A 9033-nucleotide genomic window follows, 5' to 3' on the forward strand; every position below is an offset into this window, starting at 1 on the left:
ATACTTTTAATGGTTCGCTTTATGTAAATCGAAATTTATACTTAATAAAAACTAAAAAAAAAATTTTAAAAAACGTTCTACTGCTTTTATTAACTTCAAAGCATTTCTACACTATTTCTACACATAACCTTTTGTTTCACTTTTATATATACTTGGTCGTCGATTACAGCACTTCCTTTATGTACACATGTACTATACACATGCTAATCTGAACAATACAAAACATTCAACTTCAGTACAAAACAAAATTATATACTAACAATAAAAACGTGGCCAAAAGCGAAGTACTCAAAAGTACAAACGCACAAACGTAGTTTTTTCCACTTTTCATAAATATAATAATTTTCTCAATTCAGTCAGTAATCATTTTACTGTGGAACAGTTAACGTATCCTGAAACAGGATACTCTGGTCGGTGTGCTGTGGTCGTTGGCGTAACGTGCGAAGCGGTAATTTTTGTTAATTTCTATTTATTTACTTTTTTTTGCTCTCTTAATGTAATAAATTGTTTTTGTTATACTTTTATTTATCTTCTTCTACTTCTTTTTTGTTGTAATTTGTCAATTCCATTTTCAGTTCATGGTATGTGTTCCTTCAGTCACTCTTTTTTTTTTTGGTGCACTTTAATTGAATTTTGTACAGTGAGAAAATTTATTTCTGCCAAGCACTTTGCCAACATTTATCCGGTTTTTCGGTGTTCTACGTTTAATTTAATGTTTTTATTACGAAAATTATGTATTAAAAATGATATAAAAAATGTTATTTGTGCGAAAAATAAAAAATTACGTTTTCTTTTGTAGAAGGAATTTCATTTTCATTAGAATTTCCCTTCACACTGGCAGCCACTACAACAATGCTTACTTGTTACCAATGCTCTTGTTGTGTTAATGTTTGTATTTAGATACAAATACATATAGTATATCTGTGAGTGAGAGTTGAGTGAAGTGTGAGTAAAGGAAATGTAATGTACTTGAAGATATGCTTTAAGCACCTAAAAAGTTTTCGCATTCAACATATAATCTTTCACAATGAAAATCGATAACATCAATGTATACTCACGTACCAAAAATACATAAAAAAATAATAAATGTATGTAAAATATAATGAACAAAAAAGTAAAAACGCATTCCACCGGTGTGACAATTACAACGCAACGTGTATATTTGTAATTGAATAAATGGCGCTCCTACGTATTCACACGAACGTTTGCATCGTACGCACATATGCACATATGCATACAAATTACGAACCACCCATTTCAGTTCAAGCGTTTAGCATACGAATATATTGTCAAGCTTAATATAAATTATTTTATATTAAATGTATTACAGTAAAAACTCGATAATATGAAATTTCAATAATTGAAAATGTTATATTTTAGTTATATGTATATATATTGGGAAAATTGGATTCCATGAGAATTAATGAAATAATAACATCAAATTTAATTGATTATTGAAATATAAATATAATACAGTAAAGTACGGTTATATGAATATTTGATATTAGCAAGTGTCACTTTTAAATACAACAGGTGGTGAATACATAACATTAATCAATTAATAAATACAACAGATGGTGAATATATAAGTTAACTGATTAAGTTTACTATTTAACTATACTATTCTTTAACAATATTTATCTTTTTTAATTATAATAAATCGGCTTTTAGCGACCAATATACTTTATATTCTGCAAGAAATACAGGTATCACAACTAAATACCGATTAATCTAAATGTATTGTGATCATTGAATACATTTTCAAACAAATGAGTAAAATATCATCAAAGCCTAATTGCGTACAATGTCTTGCATAGCGTCCGCATTCACAAAAAAATATGCACTCTTTACGTAGTTACTATATGTGATACGAGTATTATTTTTAATTTCTCTTTGCTATATATGTTAAATATATTGAATTTTCGTCGCTTTTTATGTAATTGTTAACTGATAAAGAGACAATATGTGGATAGTATTGAATGCAATGTCACTAAACAAAATTTGAGCAACTTGATTTTATTGCTTATGTTACATAAATTTATCATATTTATGTCTACTACGGTAATATATTAACTTGTTTAAATATGTATTATTATTATTAAAAGTTGTTCTCAAGCTCTAGTTCGGTTGCCATATCCAACGGTTTTTTCTGTGCATTGGCACCCGACGTTACACGGGTACCAAACCCTGTGCACAACCAAAATCCTAAAATCCTAGGGATAGGATTTGATATAAGCACTATTAGTTTATGTTAAGGTTTTTTCGAGTTAGTGCAACTGGGCACATTTACTCTTTCTTCGCTAGGGGTTTCTACAGAGTGCTTCTCTTTGACTAATTTATGTATTTCTCACAAGCTTCGCCGATTATTCGATGACTAATCTAAGATAGCATACCGCCCCGTAGGGCTAATGATTGCTCTCAGATTAGATAAAGCTGTGTAGGGCAGCCTGCCAGTTTTCGCGTATAGCTTCAGGGCTTTGTCCTTTATCTATTTTTTGACTAGGTCTATTCTGTGGCCATGGTGTTTGAAGAGCCTGACTTTGAGCAACGCACTATTAGTTTATTACCCAACGAGTGCTACGTAAGGTTGGGCTATTCAGGTGTGCCACGTAGATGCTGTGCACCTACTTGGACTGAAAACGACAATGCTAGCACTAGCATTAGATGCAGTCACTCCCGTTGTACTCGGTTTCTGGGCCGCTTCCCGATTACATCATTATATCGGTGTTCAAACAAATATAGATATGTCCTCTATTTTTTGTAGTCTCTGCTTATTAGTCTTATCTTACGCTCAGTTGTCGTTTCCTTTTGTTATTTTAAATTCTTTACTCTTGTTCTTTCTTTTTTTATTTAGTAACCACGACATACTATAAAACTGAAGAACCGTAATCTCTCAACTACAAATTTGAAATATAAATCTTGTAGATCCTTGAAAAAAAAAAGTAATTTAAATACTTAATATTACTGAGTACAGAATCAGATATATGAATGTTTTTTAACCCACTATAATTCTTATTTTCATTAAAAGACACTGCTAGTATAAAAAATATAGTCTGAAATAAATATATTGTATTGTTGTTGTAAAAATTATATATTCAAAACATCGAAGGAACACTGCGGAGTCGGTTAAGGACTGTCACGTGTTTTGCACTTTTTACTTTTGTTTTAAATTTATGTAAATATATGCACGTTTTGAGCTTAATAATTTTATACTTTATTTATATTTTAAAATAAAGTCACTTACTAAGCATGCCTGTGCCTTCCTGCCTGTCTGCTCCCAATTATAAAACATATACGGCTCTCTGAATAGCTTTTTTTCTTGCAAAGTTCGTTTGCACTTTAAGTGTTTGCGTATTAAATTGTATTCCACTCAATTTCGTTGGTACAAAGTTGCCACTTAGTTAAATTAACTTAATTTAATTTTGTCCTAAATAAAAGCTTATGATTTCGTACGTGTTGTTAGCATTTAGTTAGCGAGTGAAGTTCTTAATTGTCTATTTATTTTCATATATAAGCAAACTTTTGGCCCTTAGCATTATAATTTAATATTAAGTTTTGTACGTTGAGAATTTATTTAATGAAACTAAGATTAGTTTAATTACAGATATAATTATAATAAATTAATTAATATATAAATTAAAGGAAAATATATGAACTATTATTGAACAAACAATTCTAAGTTTTAATTAATATATTATTAATATAATACTTAACACATATGTTATGTAAAAAACATTATGTTTATAATGCAGTAAACGGAACATCAGTGACTTTATACAATACATGCATATTTTAATATCCATTAGGCGAGACTATTCGATCCAGCAATATCCGCTTGTCTATTTGTTTCAATTCACACGAGTCTACCTGTGTCACTATCAGCTAGTTGAAATTTTTGATGGAGCTAATTGAAATTTTCTTTGCTTAAGCACAAGTAAAGCCTATGATAAAATGTTATGACTGGGTTTATCAATTATTCGATATTATTGGTATTACTTTAAATTCTGTATTTTTTTTTTTATAAAGCTTCTTTTTATTTTCCTTGACTAACTTTTTTGCTTCCCATCAGAGAGTTTTTTTAAAGCTTAGTTTTTAAGACTTGCAAGTTTCGTATTACTCATCATACTTCTTAAGTGCTGTTTAGTTCACCAGTTATCTGGGGAGCTTTTCGGCTTCGGTCAACCATCTGCTATCAGAACCTTTGTTTATGTACGGATAAATAATTAAAGTAGTTATATGTTCAAGTCATCTAAATATAATTTGAGTAGTTGAAGTAGTTATTTTTTCAAAAGTTTGCCTTATGTTTAAATTAGTAATCAACTCATCTATATTCAATTTTACTCTTTTAGACACCGATCTCTTTACAGTCACTAATATTTTTTGACAATGCTTAATCTCTTGTTAGTGATTAGTGACAATTAGTCAATTTCTACACCTGTTCACTAACTATTGACAGTTTTCATTTACATATGACTAGATTACATTGAACTGCAGATATTCAAGTTATTTTTGGTAGCAAAATTTATAATCTTTGAACCCTTTCTTCTATTTAGTGGATTCTGTCCAGAAACTTTTTTATTGAGATATTATTTGTGAACGGCACTTGGTCGTCAAAATCGACAAGGGGTTTCGGGACGTAGATCCGCCCGTTCTCGGAATCCTATAACCACGTAATTCGTCCTGCATTATTACATTCTTTTTTTTTCATTTTCATCATTAACTAGTTTCAGTTAGAGCGTTGCTTATACAAAAATAATTTTGAATCCACCTTTTAGGTTAATAACATATTCTGGCATTGATAAAGTAAAATACTTTTAAGCTAAATTATAATGTCAAAGATTTTTTTAAAAATAAACAATTCAATGGTGAAAATAATATAAAAATAAACAAATTATATACAATATTATATAGAAATAAAAACAATTTCTATTTAAATAAAGAATTTAGGTAGTGCAAATAAAAATCTGATATAAAGACACTCATATCGTTTTAATAATATACATAAAACATAAAATGAATACCCAAAAGAATGTTTAAATACACCCAGCAATTTATATCCTTTTACTTTTCCTGCCATAAGGAGCAAACATGTTTAATCGTTGTACTCGTATTTTCCACTTTAGTGCATTTTCATTTAGAAATAGCAGCGCCTACATCCTTATCTCCACCCGCTTAAGCATTCAATTGAAAGAATAATAGAAAAGACAACTCATTAAGTACGAAGTGGCAATTTCATGCAATGTTGCCACTTAAATGCACTTTATGTTTGAATATTTTAACTTTTATGCTATAGAATTTTATGGTTCGCATTGAGGCTCGGCTAGCTAGGATTGAACTTTTCTGCTTTTGTGTTATGCTCAACGTAAATACTGCCAACTAGTTACGTTTGTCCTTTATTATCCTGCTTGTCTTACACACTTAAAATATTTACGCTTTTGGCATTTGTTGAGTTTAATTCAATTTCAAGGCTTCTGTGTTGTGGTACACTTGCGTCTTCAAGCACTTTAACTTGCCCAATGCACAAGGACTTCTACTTCAATCCGTAAGTTGACCACGTGTTTGTGTAAACATGAAACTTAAATCATAAATGAAATTTCTTCTGTATGTACGTACGTATAAATGTATGGCTCAAAATATCAGAGAATTTGTGGAACCAATTGGGTATTTTAAAGCTTTTACCACTTTATCGCACTTATGTGCAAGTGTCAAACTGTCAAGGATTTAATTATTTAAGTATTTTTACTCTCATTTGTCCACAAGTATTTCTGTCATTGTTTAAATGCAAATAATACTTTTTTTTTCAAATAAATTATGTTTCAATAAACAGGTCAGATATTAAGAGGTTTTTCGAACAGTAGTGAACTACAACAACAAAAGTTCATTTTAACATATATTATTTTAATTAATTGAATTTTTGGTTGACCATACAGCTGTTCATCAGTGGTATTGGAATTATTTCTTATATTTAAATTCGCGTAAATAATTTTTTTGATACTACAAGGACCAAGAATTAAACTCGGGTCAACGCACCTTAACCAATGACCCTAAGCCGTACCTGACTTCTATGTTCGCACATTTATAATGTTATAATGTATTTATAATAAAAACTATGAGCGTAGGTATGTATTTGTTTCTGCGGCCCTCATATCTGTACAGTAATTTTTATTAGCCCACGATCGCAGCTGGTCTAGACAGCCCTGCTCTATGAAGTTTAATACTGAAAATACAGCCTTTTCAAATCTTTTTGTTTTTTCCATCAAACAATCTTCTCTTAAACTTATATAACTTAGAAAGAAAACAACCTGTATACTCTTAAAAATAAGTATTGAAATTATGAATTAATATCTATAGATAATAATAACAATTTATGTACTTCATTACTTTTCACAATTATCTAGAATTTGCTGTGCTTTATATATTCTTAGAATTATTATTATCTTATTAATAATAATTATTAGGGTTTATCCAATTATCCATTGTGCTTTAAATTACTGTCATTTATTTTACATTATTGTTATATCAATTTAGTGTCAATTTAGTGTAAGCACTTGAATATAGCCACATTTCAATCGCATATCTTTATTCAACTTAACAAATAACTTAATAATATTATCACACTGATAAATACGTATCAACTACAATATTTTACCAATCGCATTTCTGTGATATGTACGCTGATAATCTCTTGATATTAATATGAATTCTGGGAATATTAAAATATAACTGTGAACTAACATATCTCAATTTAAACTGAATGACTTCGTTATGAAGAAAGGTGAAATAAATCTGTAATAGATTAATTTTTTTACAAATTTATTGTATTGTGCATTAGAGTTTTAAATTAATATAATAAAAATCATCATTTCTATTAGTGATAATTAAATTTAATGTTATTAGAATTTATGCTCACAGCTTTTAATTATAGTATTAATATTTATTATTTATTTAAGTTGTAATAGATGATAATCAATATGTAATAGATATAAAATTAAATTCGAATATTGTACAATTTTCTTTCCAACTTCTAACGATGCTTTAATTTTTTTTAACATAAATAAATTAGCATATGAGAATAAGATTTCTTTCCTTTTTTATATCTAGTATTATCAATACTTATATTATCCCACAATTTGTTTTTTCTTAAAGATAAGGTTTTTAATCACTTAAAATAGTACTAAAGAATCAATAATTAAGAAAATCTTATAGTTGCTTCAAAAAGTTATTTTAGTCTTCTGATAGAGACACATAGGAGAAAATAATGTGACATAATATTAGTACAGTAGAAACTCACAATATATCTGGTTATGCGTTATTCGCTTTTCTCAAGAAAAGAATTTGCTTCCGAAAGCCATTTTGCTGCTTATCGATAACTGCTCCTCTCATGCACCAATTGAAAAACTTCGAAGTGACGATGAAAACATAGTTGCATTATTCTTTCCACCGAATGTGACAGTAGCTTTACAACCAATGGATCAAAATCCTATTAAGTAAACAGAGCTAAATTACAGAAGTATTTTTCTTTCTCAAATAATTGCTGAAGGTAGTGAACTAAAGAATAGTTTGATATCTCATTCCATCCGCAATGCGATAATACTATTGAAATAAGCTTGGAATGAGGTACCACAAGGAATGATAAAGAAATCTTGGTCAAAGTTGTTCAACAGGTGGGACTCTAATCAATATGAAACCGACGATAAGGTGCCGCTAGCACAATTGCTGCTAGCAGATCAGGAATGCAATGAGGTTATTCAGAAAACTCAGCTCTTTGGAATTAAGATGTGTTTGATGACGGAATTGCATATGAACCCAGTAATGAAGTTCAGTCTTCAGATAGTAGCGAATGTCCTCACTACACTATATGTAGCTCGTAAAGAACTTAATTTAAAATAAGTATATTAATGAACAACAGCAAGTATATTATATGTATATTAATGAAAATTTTAAAAATAAAATATAAAAAAGTGAGGCTGATAGCACTAAAAAACAGGACAATAACTTCCTGTAGCTCGCAACAATAAAAATACATTAATTTTACAAACAATTTCTGTGGAAAAAATTTATGAATTATATAAACCTTTTTGATATTTAAAATAATGTGATTTGATAACTAATGTATGTATTGAGCTATAGACAGCTTTTTAAACTTTTTAATTTATGTTAATACCAACTAAGGTAATAAATAAGTAAATAGAATTAATTTTAGTTATGTTAACTTAACTTTTTCGGTTATAATTTTTGAAATATATCAATTTGCACAGAGAAAGAAAGTAAATTTTTTAATACCTCGTTATTCTAACCAACACTGTCGGATATATAATCATAAGTAATATAATTTTTTATACACTTATTTAAATTACAATCATTTTCAACCATTTTGTCTGCCTAAAACCATAAATACAAAAATATATATATAAATTATCATCCAAAGCATTTACTTTAGACATTTTTCTTTGCAATTCAAAGCCAAATTTTATTTATTTTTTACGTAATTTGATCGAATTTATCTGAGTTTATATTTCCTATGCTAATTTCCTGTTAAAGATTGAATAAATACAAAAACCCAATAATATGAAAAAGGCAATAAAAAAAGCAAACCACAACAAATTTTCAAATTGTTTACGCAGAATATGCCATTAAAAATCTAAGTTCTCATATTTACTAACTGACTGCAGAAGTATAAACATGATGAACTCTGACTACTTGGCTGCCTGCCTGTCTATTGTTGGTCTATCCATCTTGCTAGTGGTCCGGCATATGAGTATATATGTGCACGGAATCATAATATTGAACTATATCTTTTGAATTTGCAAATTGTAAAAATATATTTCCACATACTTTTATGCTTCGTTAAACATTTTGTACGAGCTTAGGAAAACAAAAAACAACAAATAAAAAATACAAAAATACCTAAAAACATTGAAATCCGTATTCAGAAAATAAACTTTTCAATATGCATATACGTACATATCGTATATGGAGATTGACTCTTTCGAGATACTCTGCCGCATGTATTCTAGATTAAATACTTTTAAA

Source organism: Teleopsis dalmanni, chromosome 2 (assembly GCF_002237135.1).
Source record: "Teleopsis dalmanni isolate 2A chromosome 2, ASM223713v2, whole genome shotgun sequence".
NCBI lineage: Eukaryota > Metazoa > Arthropoda > Insecta > Diptera > Diopsidae > Teleopsis > Teleopsis dalmanni.